We start from the raw sequence: 16,121 nt of genomic DNA on the forward strand, positions 1-16,121 counted from the left end.
GCAGCAAGGCTGCACCCTTCCTCCGATCTGATGCGCCCCTTTAATGTCCATCCTTCATCCTGACCAAAACACCGAAGAGAATGCTGCGATATTCACGTGATCATCACCAGGAAGTATTTTATTACCTTGGAACACCACCCACTCTTCTTGTTGTATTTGAAGCAGGGGAAAACTTTGCCCAGACCTTAGTCATTTCTTCCCATCAATTCAGGTCAATAAAGGAAGGAGAGGAGGTATGGTTGCTCCCCAGGGGCTATAGTAGGAAGACAGGAAATTCTGCATTGATGCAACCCCACATACACACTTTAACTACCTAACACAAAATTCAATGTTACAATTAATATGTGAAGCATCTATTTCCAAAGTTTCTGTCATGATGACATCCTTGAATTAGCATTTTTAATTGCTTTTCCTTGATGAACTGCATGATAGCCAGCAGAAAGAACTTCCCACTAGGCCGTATTCACACAAACAACTACATCAATAAGCCTTTCTACTTACAACAATAATAAACTACCCTTACTTGTGTTCAACAATTTAATTAAATACAATTAACTCTAGTTTGTTTTGGCAACCTATTAATGTCACAATTGAAAATAAATAGACTCATGAAAAGATTATAATTAATAAATCCTTTACACTACTATAAAATTACTCAGATGCTCCGCTTGCCAGAAATACTTACCAGCATTTGCTAAGTATGTTAATGAGGACAGTAAAAGGGAGATAATAAAGCTCCAGGAAGAACTCAGGAAGGCTTGATAATGCTTTTGACCCCTTCAGTACAAATCTGATGACCGTTGGATACAGTTATTAAGAGACTTTGAGACATTAATTGCAAATTTATCATCATCTTAAAATATCTTTAACCCATGGTTTTGCCTATTCAGGATAGTCTCCCATGATCGCTTCAATTCCCTAGAACATGAGAAACAGACCACTGATACTTCTTTTAATATTCGTTCTCTCTGCCAAGGTTCAGAATTTTAGATATCATACAACTTTGGCATTTAGATATTTTGAGACAGAGTTTCGTGTTCTTGATTGTTTTTTTTACTCGTTTGGCTCTTTTATCTTTTCTGGACAGCCTACCACCCATGTAAATCCCACACAGAGACCTATTATTACTTAAAAACACCCAGGTTTAGCTTGGCTTATTTGTAGTCAGTTTTTCTTAACTTAAGGTAACCAGTCTACCTTTTGCCTCTGGGCTTTTTCTGTTCTTCCTGGTATGTATCTTCCTTACACCCTTACTCCATGGCTGGCTCTGTAGCTGGGTGCCTGGCCCCTGGAGTCCTCCTTCTCTCTTACTCCTTCCTCCTCCCAGATTTTTCCCTTTATTTATTCTCTGACAGTCCCACCTATCCTTTCTCCTGCCTTGCTGTTGATCATTCAGCTCTTTATTAGACCACCAGGTATTTTAGGCAGGCAAAGAATCACAGCTTCAGAGAGTTAAACAAATGTAGCATAAACAAAGGCAGCATGTCTTTACATTGTTAAACAAATGTTCCAGAGCATAAACCAATACAACACCCCTTAAAATAATGTTCTACAACAGTTTCACGTAGCCTATGTTGTCCTCAGACTTACTATGTAGGCAAGGATAACCTTGAATTTGTGGTTGTCTTGTTTCCATCTCCTAAAATTTAGGAAAACAGACACGCATTTGCCATGTCCCATTTATCATGGGATAATTCAGGGGTTTGTATATACTAGACAAACACTTTATCAATAGAACCATAACCACACCCAAAGAATTCTTGTGTGTAGTATAAAATACATGCTAATTTGTATGTGTGTATGTGTGTGTTTGGGTACAATTTTATTGTGGACATGTATATGTGGAAGCCAGAGGTCACTGTCAAAATTCTATTCTATCATTTTCACCTTGTCTTTCAAGACACGGTCTCTCCATCAACCAAATGCTTGCCAACTGTCTGACCAGTGAGCTCTGCAAACTTACCTGTCTCTGTCCTCACAGTACTGAGAGAATAGATGCTCACAATCACGCTCTGCTTTTTCACATGTGTTTTAAGCATCCTGACTCTAGTCCACATCATGCTTTTATGGCAAATGTTTTATCAACTGAGCCATCTCCCCAGGCTCATCTTGGGCAATTATAAGTATACAAAGGTAACATGTTATACTCAGACTAGAAAATAGAGAATACATGGGAGAGTATAACTTCAAAACACAAATGGCAGTCTGCGATGAATCCCATGGACATTTAGATAGTGCTGTGCTCATGAGCATCTTTGTGAGGATCTTCCTTCAGTAGTTGGGCTGTGTGATAAATAGGCAATAGATTTTCCTAGGAACGGCTCGATCCAAAGAAAGGGGCTCAGAGATAGAGTACAGGCTTAGCACTGGCAAATCTTTGAGCTTAATCCCCAGTGCCTCTGAGATAATTAAAGTTAATAAAAAGGCAAGCCACACAAGGAAGCATGGATATATGATATAAGATTTCATGTGTCTAGTATCTGTTTTAGTACAATTACAAAAGAACTGGGCTATCTTCAGAGAATAACGACAGTATTAACTTTCGGAGGACCTCTGAAGGATTATTAATTAAATAAACTTCTCTCACGTGGCATTACACAGGCACTACCAAACTTGACTAGAGCACGTTCATGAGCAATTACATATATAGCACTAGAAATATTGAACTGTTCATATTGACTTAGAACTCATGGCTAACTATTGAGTATTGTAGAGGAGAGATTAACCATTAAACTTCTGTGATTTGTTGTCCTGAATACATGGATTTTACTCTCAGGATACTCAGATATGACTGTAATTAATTAAGGCCAAGTTATAAAATTTATATGTGCATCTTTATTACACGATGAAACATTAAGTGTATTGATGCCAAGATTAAGATTTCCATCTTCCTCCCTTTTTCTGACATTCAAATAGTTATATAATAGGATAACAGGGTATCACATGCTGAGCACCTGTTTTAGAGAAGATAACAACACACAACTTCACTATTTCCTGCTCAAGCCTAAAAGCTGGGATCTTATAAATAGGGGTTTCCCATTTGATGGATGAAACAGGGAGAATTAGTCTCACTTATTTGTATACTTAGAGCCAATAAGTATTATAATAGTAATAATAATGATAATAATAATAATAATATAGAAGCATTATGTGAACTTCTGACTTGTTTAGTATGCCATGGTGTTCTATCCTACCCAACTCCTTGCACCAAAAATTTTTGACAGGGTGAAGTCAAGACACACAAAATAAAAGCAACTAATTCCCAAAGATGCAAGCTGACACTTCACTCGTAGGTACTTAACCTATTCTGGGATCTGTTCTAAATATTGAATGTGAATCAACATTTTTGATCATTTAAATCATTATTTTGATTTATTTTTTAAAATTTTATTTAATGTGTCTAGGCATTTTGCCCACCTGTATGTCTGTGTGCCCTGTATGTGCATGCAGTATGTGCAGAGGCCAAAAGAGGGCATCAGTCCCTGGAAATGGGAGTTATAGATGGTTGTGAGTCTCCCTGTGGATTCTGGGGATAGAATCCAGGAAATAGTCTTGACTCTTGGTCCATCTCTCCAGCTCCCAAATAAATAATTTTAAGTGAATAATATGGCTCACATTGAAGGGACAGGTGATAAACATAAAAGAACAGTCTAAACTAGAAAGAGCCAATGTGTTTCATCTTTGTAACTAAATAGGCAAGTCTATGAGGCAACATGTGGTATGTAGTAGCAGCTAAGTGTTGACTGTTCTGGAAGCAGTTGCTGAGGCTGGTTTTTTTTTCTTTGTTTTGTTTTGTTTTGTTTTGTTTTTTAATCATTGGGTGATTCTCAAATAGAATCTAGATTCAATATAAAACTTTCTGTGATTGATTGATGATGCCTGCAATGGTGTTTTCATAGGAAGAGGAGCTGGTTGTCTGTCAAGAGTATGTCATCCCTGGTCATGGGGAAACTTTTAGAACAGAGGGAGATATCTATTAGATGATGACAGGGACTGAGAAGGAAAATTTCTTCTCTGATTCTACAACCAGTTTCTACCTATCATGTTACTAGACTGTGGGTCTTGCATGTTTTATTTGAAAGACATAAAATTCAATAATTTTGCAAAAAGACACTGTTGCAAATTATCAAATCACTTGCCAGAAAGGTCAGCCCACTTTACAATATTCTACATAATTTATAAAGTCTCAACATGATAAATGCCAACCAAAAATGGTATCAGAAAAGTTAGACTGCTGTTTGAGAGAATTCTTTCCCAGTATGAATGATTTACAACGTCATTTCGAGTATTAGGAAAAAACTCCATTTAAGGCCCTTTCTCCTCTGCTGCAGCTTTCCTGTGTGTAGTACAGAAGGGTCTCCAGAGTTTACCAGCAAGCAATAGACCTGGAAAAATTATTTGCAGATGAGTTGTTGTTCATCCAGCAAAGAACGAACAGAATGCATGTGCCCCAATTTGTCCAGCAAAATAAAGACAAATGCATTCTCCAGCCACAAAATATTGCCTGATAGAGACTAAGAAAAGCTCCCAACATGCAAGGTATTTTGCTAAACTAAAACAATGGCTCTTGCACGGGAATTTGTTTTCTAGTTTCAGTTGGTTGAGATGACCTTGCTGGTATTCTTAGCGGTCCATGGCTATGATGGAAGCTTGACTTGTCTAAGGGATCTTGCATAAACTAAATTTTCTCCTCACATGTACCATAATTTCCCACATTTTGCTATGTGGAACAATGAGGATCACACTAACTGACACATAGGATTGCTTTGCAGGTAAAATGTGATAAAGAAAGGATCATGTCACAATGAACATTATGTATAGTAAATGGAGGTGCCACTCAGACACTGGAAATAATCCCCAGTTTGTCATCCCAAGCCATGTCCCAAGTTATTGGAACTTGATCAAATCAATGAACTTATTATTTTAGATTCCTTCATAAACCAAAATTATGTTCTCTGTCACAGGGTTGTGAGGACTAATGTTTAGGCTAAATCTCTCATTTATTCATCAACAAGGACTCAGATGACCTTGCTGTGTGTAAACACAGTTTCCAGCATGACCAGCATTTTCTATCTCCCAGAATGTTAAGTGGGCATTATTAAAAAATAAGTCATCTCTATTATAACAGGAAAAATACAATTCATTGTATCCAGTAAATGGCCAATAAATATTTGAGAAATATTATGTATTAAATGCACTCTATGTTAAAAATGAAATTGAGAGGGGATGTTTTTGGAGAATATGATTACAGTCTAGGTAAAATGAAAATAGATAAAAATTTTAGGAATAGAAAAGTTTAAAATGGAGTGGGGGTGAGGAATGGGGACAGGAGAGAGGGTTAACCAAAATGGAGAGTAATAAAAAAAGACATCATATGGAGATCTACTGTACTGAAATCCAATTAAAATATAACTGGAGGAGATAGTAGATTATATGCAACATGGAAGCATAGAGAAGGAATATTGAGAGCTGAAAATAAGTGATTATCAAAGCTCAGCACTAAGTAGGACAACTATACTACTTCCCCTGCCCCAATTCAGGGAACAACAAGGATGCAAGCATAGAAAGCGATCACTTATTGATCTTGTAACCTGATAAAAGGCTTGAGGTTGGCAACCCACAAGCCATGAATTTACTCTATCTTCTCAATAATTCTGGGAGCCGCTGTCAAAAATGCTGCCCTACAAATGTTCACCCAGTGACCTCAATTTCAGATACCTTTCCAGGATGTGACATTTTTGCATTTTTGGAAGATGAAGAGATGCAAGGATCAACCAAACCATTTCCATCTGGTGTGACTGTATCTAGGAAGCTTCCAAACACCGCATTCCTCTGCCCTTTATCATTTTGTCTCATAAAAGAGGATTGATTGATTGGTTGATTGATTGATTGAGTTTTTGTTATGTCAGCTATTATTTCTAATTTAAACCCCTATGCACACTAACCTCTAGTCACACAATTGTCTTGACAAAAGCAATCTTCAAACTTCCATAACCATAGCTCAGTGAAGAAGAGAAATATTCAATACCCACCTATTTCAACGTTATAATGGAAAGAGTCCTAGGAGATAAATTCTTAGAAAAAAACCTCTATGAAACACTGTTTTCAGTTTCATTGGTTGGTTGTTTTGCTTTTATGTGTGTGTGTATATGCGTTGTGTTTTTTTTCTTTTTACTTTTTCTTTCCTATTATTTTTTGAGAAAAGATGAACCTATGAACAGGTTCTTATAAAGCGATGTTCTAGCTCTATGAACACAAAAGTACCATGAGAACACATTGTTGAGGTCCACAGTTAGTGTTTACATAGTCACTAAATATGTAGCGCATGCACATAGAGTGATGAGATACACAAGATTTAGCAATTACAATCTAAATTACCAAACACACTCCTTCTGTCTCTAGGGCCTGATGTAATTTGTACTGTCCTAAGTCTTGCTAAGTAATTTAGGATGATCTTGAGCATCTATCTCCTTATGGCTGAGGTTACTGGTATATGCCACCACACCTGGTTTATGGGATGCTGGGAACCAAACCCAGGGCTTCATCTATGCCAGGCAAGCATTCTACCGGCCAAACCTCAGATCAACTATATCTCAACCAGAATTCAGGATTGGCTTAATGGCTAGTCTTCTTCAGCAATTTAAAGTACAAAAGAAGCACGCACGCATCATTCATACTGTAGGGTTAACCAAACAGCCCACAACAAACTCAGTGTTAATGAGAAAACTGAACCAACAGCGGTTTATAATTAAAAAGCAAGGCCACAGCAATTGAAAATCACTAACAACTGAAACAACTCTCACGATGCACTGATAACAAATTGTCTTTTCTCAAATGGGATGAATTATCATTATCGGCACGCAGGAACTCAGTCGTGTTTTCTGAGAGCTAAAAGTCAGGTTTCCTAGGAGGGCACTAAATTAAGAATACCCAGGAATCTCAGTTATGTGTCGTTTCCAGAAGAATGATGACATAGGTGGCTTTTTAATAAGTTACCTTTATTCTTGCATGAAATAAATGCACATGCTTAAAGAACAACAGCGAAAAAGAATAATATTGGCTTCCAAGATGTATTTATAACATACTAGTGGGTTGCAAACTAGATACTGAGATCTTTAATAAAATATTAAATTAAAAATGTTATGTGGGCATCACAGTACTTCTGGATGCTTCTCTCTATTTTATTACATTTACCAATTACCATTTCTCCCAAGCCTTAATTTAAAAGAAAATTAATGGATTTTTTTAGCTGAAATTCAAATGAGACCTCTGATTAGAACAATGGCCTCATTATATAAAAACTCTCAGTTGACTGGATCCCCTGTAATAACAATTCCAGTACATGTAAAAAACACAGATTCAAGTGCTTGTTGGGCAAAACTCGGGACATGTCTCAAGTGTGCTCACAATTTTAAACCAAGAGAAGACAGATGTGCCTACAATGCCCCCGTAGTAACTATTGACCTTGCCTCCCTTGCCTCATCTTGCTCTAATATGTTTGATAAATTTATTAAGAATCAAAACCATTGGAACTGGAGATAATCTTGTCTGACAGTCTGCAGGAAGGATGTCACTCTTAGTCAAGATTTGTTGTGCCCGTATGATATTTATAAGACGAGAAAAGTACAAATAAACATTAAGATTGAGTATCACTTTCAAATGTCAGGTTATCTCACACTGGGCTGGGCTCCGAGGCAGCTCAGAACAAGTTTATTCCTCAAGATGTATGTCTATTCTTTAGTTATCTCAGCTTTTAGCATCCCCTCATGTCCTCCCCCATTTTTTTCAATAATTTCTGTTACCACGGGAGATGTTTTTCTCACCTATAAATTGTCCATAACATTTAATTAGTTTCCTTCGAAAGAAGAAATTTTGCAATGAATCTTTCTACACAGAAAATTAACAAGCCAGTTCTTGGGTCAATTTAAAGATTCATTATCTTACAACATACATCGCTATTTATGAAACATACGCATTGCCTTCTTGGAGCGTGAACAGTGTTCATTCATTCCTTGCAACCATGACCCCTGGAGCCTTAGAAATTGACAGCTTAGAAGAAAGGCTGCAAGCTCAGCCTCTGACTCCTACTCTCTAGTCATCTCTCCTCGCTGTATTTGATCATTTCTTAAAAAGCTAATGTGGTCTTTTTCCACCATTATGTGACTGTTAGAAGATACAAAGATCTTGCTTAGAGAAAGCCTAATTGACTAGAAAATACTTATTGAACCAGTATTTAACTTTTCTTCAGTAGGAAGCTTGGTCTGGTGACTCCTAGGATGTATGGTTAATTACTAGAGCATGGTAATCCTTTCCTTTAATTTAGGTGCTTTGGAATCTAGGAGCTGGAATTCTGGAAAATGTATATCTGCAGAATTGAGAAACATGGTATTACCTCTGGCTATGTATATTCAGATGGCTTTGATTTAGAATTGAGTGGCACGAAGCATCCTCAAAGAGAATGTCAGGATGCAGTAACAGTAAACATTGGTGATGTCAGGAGAACAGTGACCGTACAAGAGGGTCTTCTGTCCTTTCGGACCCAGAGTAAGACTTGGTTTGATGTCTTTCCTATATGAAGGAAAGTCTTTAATCAACAGACAGACAACTCGGTATTTAATCCAACTTTCTGAGAGGAAAACTTCATGATAACACCATTTCTGCTTTCATTCTGGAGGCTGATATTACATAACGTCAAGAAGGAGAAAGACAGAGTGGGCTAAGAGAGTGCCCTGTGTACTGTAAGGACGTTATCTTTGGGGGATTCAATTAGTTTATACAACTTGTTAACAAAATAATTCATCTTTTCTTTACCCCAAAGAAGGGAGAAATTGCCTGTCTGCTGTTCTCTTTGCTACAAAGCTGAAGTGATTTTTTTCACTCTCAAAATGAAAAAATTGGCACAGTAAAAGGCCCTTTTCTGCCTGTTAAGGGGAGTTTTTTCTTTGGTTCCCCAAATTCATCCCTATGAGAATTTTTCAAACCGAAAAGAGGAAAAGGAAGCCTAGTGTTAAAAATGAAAATCTCAGGCATTTAACATGCGACTATATTGATAAGTATAATTTCTATAAGCACATTTTAAAGCAGTACTTCTTCAGATTATTTTGCTTAGTAAAGTGGTTGTCAAATATCAAATAGTTAAATATCTATATAAAGACATACATACCTATAAACATGCATGTTATACTTATTATTTGCTATTTGTATTACTATCCATTTGAATAGTGTTCATATTCTAATCACACATACAAACAACATAAATCCATAATGTCCGTGTGTCTAACACACCAAAACACACACACACACACACACACACAAATCATAACAACTAACAAAGAGGTTACAATTCTACCAAAATCTTCACCAATTTTTTTCGCTGAAAAATTTAGTGAATTATAAAAGAATAATTTACCTTTTGAACATCTAATATATGTCAAGAAACTCAGTCATACTGAGATATAAGGGATGAATATAATTTCAAAATTCTCTTCTCCCACATTTCTCAATGCATGTGATATGAGCATACACTGTTGTTGCAGGCCAAATAAAAAAGCAATGTTTGTAAAAAATATTTGTTTTTATCTGCAACTGTTTCCAGAATTTTCATCACTTATACTATACGTCTCCTAGAGAAAAATATATCACATAGCAGTTGCTTCCCCAACATTCAAATCCACTTTCTCAATAAAGATCTTTATGAAGTATAATTTGGGTAATACTGGATTACATTTTCTATTATACGAAGGCTTTAGGAAAGAGGCCTCATTCTAATTTCTTACCCATATTCTTTCAGTTTTGTTTATTTAGAAATATCATTTATTTTATTTCTATTTTTTTGTTTTGTTTTGTTTTTTTCGAGACAGAGTTTCTCTGTAGTTTTCTGAGCCTGTCCTGGAATTAGCTCTTGTAACCCAGGTTGGCCTTGAACTCACAGAGTTCTGAATTGAATCCTTAAAACTCTATAGCTAAATTGACAACACTTTTGTTAAAAAGCCATGCATGCTCATCCAAAACGAATTAAGCGTACAGACAAAACAATAAGCGAAATTCTAAGCCATGACTGGCACTCTTGAGCTCTTGGCAACTGTGGTTACCTGCACAAAGTTTACATAAAATCAGACTTATTAACATTATGAAAAAGATTGTGAGGGATACAGGAGTCCTTACCCCTTCCTGAAAATCTATAGTCAGTTACCAGCTTCTAGAGGAAAGAGTAAAGCTTTCTTCAGTGTTATAGTCACTGGTAAGTTGTCCACGTTCAGGTAAATACCACCCCCATTCCTGTAAGCATCCTTATTAAACTCATTAGTTCACACATCCATAAAAATTGTCCTAATAGGTCTGCAGAGAATGCTCGGTAGTTAAGAGAATGCACTGCTCTTGCAAGAGCAGCAGAGTTTGTTTCCCAGCACCCACAATGAACAACAGCTCACAAACACCTGTAACTCCAGCTCCAGGGCATTCAACACCTCTGGCCTCCTCGGGCACTGATTATGTGCACATACACACCCATAGATACACAATACACACAACTGGAAAAACCTAAGTCTTAAAAAAAAAGGACATCAAAGTAAAAGGGCAACCAATTGATAAGATAAAGATAAAGGAGAGTTTGTGGACAATGGATCAGAATAGGGTGTTGGATATAAACAAAATCATTATATACAGACATGGAAATGTATAGCAAAATCCATTAGTATTTATAACAAATATTAATATATACAAATTAAAAAATTAAACTTTCTTAAATCATTTAAGAATTTTCTTCAGATTTCACTAGTACTGCATGATGTTCATACTCTTTTGATTTTTTTTTGCATTTCTTTGAATTGTTTTGAAATAGCATTTTGCTCCTTGTTTTCTTCATTCATCAATGTCTTAGGGATTTTTCCACATAAGCACACATAAAACTAACCCATCCTTTGTAACGGCCCACACTGAGTCCCATTGGGTAGATGTGTGTCATAATTTATTTTATCAATCCCATTTTGATGGAGTTGAAACTCTGTTGTCACCATTAGAACCATTGCTGCAAGAACTATACCTCAACATAAATCTTTTCACACATGTCCAGAATTTTTCATGGAGGTAAGCATCTAGGAGTGGAAAAATGTATCAAATTCACACATTTCACGTTTCAAGAGATACCACATTTTAAGGGATATAATGCTGTGGGAAAGAGGTTCACCAGCTTCAGAGTACTCAAATTAAAACGTTCTGCCAAGTTTCAAGTTAAAAGTTCAGATCATCATCTGCAATGATGCTTAAGAAATTAATGATTGGTAATTAATGCTTATTTATGCTATTCCTAAATACTTTGGTTTGCAGTGTAGTGTAACATCTATTATCCTTAACTATTAATTGCATAGTCCCGTGCTCAAATCATGGTATTTTCACCGTTCTGCTCCAATTTCAGGGCAGTGGCAAGAAATATGTACTTATATCTCTACTCGGCCCTGATATTTGGGGGTTTTATTTGATGTCCATAGCTGTGTTCTGCCTCTTGGAGGAGGTCAATATCATCCATCAGATGATCAATGCATTATCACTAGCACCAGCTTACACCAAATAACTGCCTGTCTGCTCCAATCCTAACGCCAATCCACTATACTTAGCAGCTTCGAGCTAGTAGGCATTCCTGAAAGGAAAATGTGCGGCCACGGTTGTACCCACGAGTTTTTACACACTAAACCCACAACACAACCCTTTTTGGAAAAGCACCTTGGCATCTGAAACATATGCTCCACGCAGTTTTCTAAAATGTAGTTTTGAATGGTAGGGTAAAAAATTATGTAAGGTTCGTACAAATTTTTAATGATTTACCCCAAATCTTCATGTTAAAATGGATGCTGATGTTCACTATATAATAAAGTCATAAATGAGAACTTCTAACATACACAGTCTGCTTAATACAGTCTTAAATCTTGTCAAGTATGAATTACATAGATGTTCTATGCAGAGCAAGCTTTTATGTATCATTCTAAGTCAATGAAATCACGTTGACTCAAGAACAAATGATTCATTGTTTACTAATAACTTGTGTCTCGTGTAATTCATAGATACATAGTTTTATTTTACTGAAGAATCCCAGGGACCATTTTTTCTTTCTAAAGAATTTTGAGAAGACTCTTATTTTATTGTTTCAAAGACACACACACACACACACACACACACACACACTTCCACCCACATACCCTAAATAAAAGAAACATTAACATTGTCATCATAATTCATATATCTGTACCCGGGGCAAGCATAATCTCAAACTGGAAGGCTACATTTGGCAGACCATTTATCTTTTTTCTCCCTCATACACACTGTTGAGTGTGAAGAACTTAGGCTATCCTAATTACTGGAAACCAAAGAGATGCTGCATCTGAGTTTTCATTGTTGAGTCTGGGGTTTTGTTTTGTTTTGCTTTGCTTTTAAATTAACTGTCCTTCCAAAGGCTTCATATTAGGAGGGGGCACAAATATTTTTCAAGTTGTCATAGTAACTTCCTACATCATTCCCCCAAATAAAAATTATTCCAATATTTCAATTACTGAAATTATGAATCTGTTAATCTATAGCACATTTTATTCACTTATGTAATTTTAAATTTCAGTTTCATTTGATTGACTGCTTTAATCTTCTTTAACTAGTGAGTAAGTGAAAATAAATGGTGCAATCTTCATACTATAAATATGAAAAATAGAAAGTACTTAGGGGCTGCAGGCGAATACATTAAAATCAGTCCGTTTTCTAGTTAACATATTCACATTCTGTTTGTGCACAAACCCACTCCATTGAGGAGGCAGATCACAAATGCGTGGCCTTACAAAAACACTGTCCCAATTTCATGTTATGACAGCAGAAATTGACCCAAATCTCTAACCATTTCCCCTAACGGGCCCTGGCTGGCTGGTGCCATCCAGGTGAGGCACAATCTCAGCAAGGGGAGCGTCTGTCAAATTCCTCTCATCTGTCAGTGTAGTAGATTATTTCTTGAGAGACTGAAATTGCCTGCTTGCAATCGGAACACCATCAATCTTGCTGTGGAGGGGATGGGGAAGCTGCCTGTGAGGGACTGGCCTGATGGGGGAGTGGATGCCATTCCTAAGCAGGTGAGGGTGGCTGTAGAGCCGTCCACCTCTCACATACATACATACATACATACATACATACACACACACTCCTAGTGAAAGGTTTGTCGTTTTGCACATTTCCACATCCTTGGCATGCATGCCAAGAACGCTGCTCTGCTCTGCCTTGTGAAGGAGGTGATTTTTCAAGCTTAGGCAAATGTAGCAAGGCTGGGGTCCGCTGCTGTCTCATTTTTTCTCATCACGTCACTTATTTTCACTGATTTGAGAGAATGAAATTACACTGTTTTCTTTTTTTGCTCATTTATCCAACTATTTATTTATTTATTTGCTCAGTGAGGGGCAGATTGTCACAGATAACCGGCCCTGGGATTTTTTGTTTGTTTTGTTTTCACACACATTTCATTAGTGTCCCTGAAGATTTAAGACCCACAAAGGAAAAATGCCACAACACTTATCTGAGAGGGAGAAAAAAAAGAAGCACATTTTTGCTCTTAAAATCAAAACCAAAACACACACACACACACACACACACACACACACACACACACACACATTAAAGAGTGACTGAGATAATTTGGAAGACTGCTATGACCAAGATCTATTGCTTTAATCTCTGCAGCTATTGTAGCAATCCTAAGAAAGTTAAAAAGGCACATTACACAGACCCATCGGACTTCCAAATCAACATTATTCTAATCCTTCTGCATTTGAACGAAGCATTTGTAGTTCTTCCTTTTCTACAATAAGACTGGGATAGGGCTCAGAGAGTGAGCCCACGGGGGCTGAGTTGTTGGGAACAAACTCCTGGAGATATTTAAGGTATAGTTTCAACACAGATTGACTGATAGTGAGCAAGCTGCGTGGTAGATGAGGAAGAACACCAGCAGTGAGTTGAATGTCAGTCAGAATCAAGTTTTAAAATATGGTATTTTAATAAGACCTACGATGATACACAGTTGTTACACATAATAGCCCCAGTTCCCAGAAGCGAAAAGACATGCTCTCCATGAGAGTTCACTACAAACTATATGAGCCTCTTTTTGTTTAATGACTGCACACACAGCATAAAGTAAGAGAGGCTGCAATCACGGTCAGGTCCTATCCATGTATCACTTGGGTCAGAAAACAACAAAGACAACACACTTTGTCCTGACCAATGGATCTGTTAGAAGTGTAAACAGGAAAATTTGACTCACTCAATATCCTTGACTTGTAGGTGGCTGCAGTCCCTTAAACAGGACGCAACTGTCCTTGATCTTTATAGGAAATTCACAATATACCCAGCACTTGCCACTTCCTAAGAAGTCATTCCTTCCCTTCCCCGCCCACCCCTGATGGGAAAATTTGCTCAGATTTGGAAAGTCACTTATCCAAGTTCATGTCAGGAAAGTTAAGTGGCAGAGACTTGCCCCACCACTAGTCCCTGTCCCCCACCACTGGCCACCTGCTTCAGCTACCTTCAAGAACTGGCTTACATTTTAAATGGGTGTGTGCACTGATCTGACCTTAAGGTTTTCATAGATTATATCTAATGCTCCTAAAGGTACCTGGTATAGACAATTTGTGTACTAGGGGACATTTCCCCCTCTTGTGGTAGATTCACATGGCCATAACCTCCATCAGCAACCATTCCTTGGGTGGTTTCAGACTATCACCCAGTACCTCCAAACTCCCACTTATGTTCTCTGGACGAAAGGGGTAAACTATATTCACTTACGCAGTGGTTAAGCTAAATTAACCCTGAACACATTCTCTGGCACTTTCGGGATGGATGGTTCTTTTATCTCGTTGAGTATTACAGAGAAACCGCATTTCCCAGGTTATTTGTATGACTATATAACAAGCCGAGGACTTCTCTTGCCAGAACAGATTGGCGATTAAGTGGTTGGAGGTAGCTCAGGGATCCCCAAATCCACGTTTGTGCTTCCTCCATGTTGGCACTGAGGCTTCTGGCAGGAATCTGGCACTTCCTGTGCCAGGGTCTGCACACAGGACACAGTAAACACAGGCAAGGAAAGCACCAGCGGCAGCAGCCAGCAGTGTGGTTTCCATGCCCACCCGCAGGGGCACCAGCGCCCCCTCGCTCGCGCTCGCTCGCTGACCTGGCTTATGGAAGGAAGAAAGGCGGCTGGGACCCGGGACAGCTGGCCTCCTCCGCCCCCAGCCCTCCTCTGCAGCTGAGGGCTGCAAACCCAGCAGGCGTGCGCTGGCATGCACCCTCCCTGCTCCATCTAGTCTGCCCCAGCCTGGAAGCTGAACCCCACCCCGGGAGACAGGAAAAGGCACCGGGAGAGGAACTGGAAAAGGCCAAAATAAGAGTGCAGGATCACAGTCAAGGCTGCGGAGCCAGGAAAGACAGCGATGCAGACTCCGGACCAGGACCTGCTGCACTGAGAAGCCTGTGGATGGCAGGAGGCCAGGGAAGGATACAAGCAGGTCCAGGAGGGAGGGCGGCCGCGCTCCATAAATGAGGAGCGGGAACTTGGATCAGCAACTGGTCCCTGCATGGTGAACTTGACCATTCGCGGGGGCTCCCAAGGACGGTGAAGATAGGGGGTGTGGCCGAAAGGACACAAAGGCTAAACACAGCTACGGGGGTCGGGGGGGGGGGGGTAAGGGTGGTGGTGACAAGGACCGAAGGACACCTTTCTGAGAACCAACTAGGGACTGTAAAGACAATTGAACTGGGGGTGGATTTGTATGAGAAAGCTGGAGCAGCAAAGAAAGGAAAATCATGATTGAAGAGTGGAGAAAGAGAAGAGTTAGAAGCCAAAGAAAGCAAACTGCTCCCGGAACTAAAAGAAAAAGGAAATCAATAAAGGAAAATTTTCAGAGCACATGGCAGAGCGAACTTGTTCCTGAAACTACCAACAGAGGGAGGTAAAAAGGGGTGGGGGCGCCGAGCATACTGGAGGAACCAAGAGAAGGAAGGAAAGGAGAGAAGACTGGATGCAAATTAAACCAGACACGACATAGTAAGTCACTGTTTCATTTTCTTTTTCATTGACAACTTTTAAAGTTAGTCTGGTCATTAAC

The 16,121-nt window shown here is 38.6% G+C and overlaps 1 protein-coding gene and 1 long non-coding RNA gene across 4 annotated transcripts in view; one reads left to right on the forward strand and one right to left on the reverse strand.

Moving 5' to 3' along the window:
- Tafa1 (TAFA chemokine like family member 1) overlaps positions 1–16,121 on the reverse strand; it is a 524,535-nt gene that overhangs the window by 505,470 nt on the left and 2,944 nt on the right. The gene's annotated exons all lie outside the window — the stretch shown is intronic.
- LOC125403214 (uncharacterized) overlaps positions 15,222–16,121 on the forward strand; it is a 47,609-nt gene continuing 46,709 nt past the window's right edge. The window contains exon 1 of the long non-coding RNA XR_007232868.3: positions 15,222–16,060. This is a non-coding gene — a long non-coding RNA (uncharacterized LOC125403214). The remainder of the gene's footprint in view (positions 16,061–16,121) is intronic.

Source organism: Myodes glareolus, chromosome 3, assembly GCF_982192425.1.
Source record: "Myodes glareolus chromosome 3, mMyoGla1.1, whole genome shotgun sequence".
NCBI lineage: Eukaryota > Metazoa > Chordata > Mammalia > Rodentia > Cricetidae > Myodes > Myodes glareolus.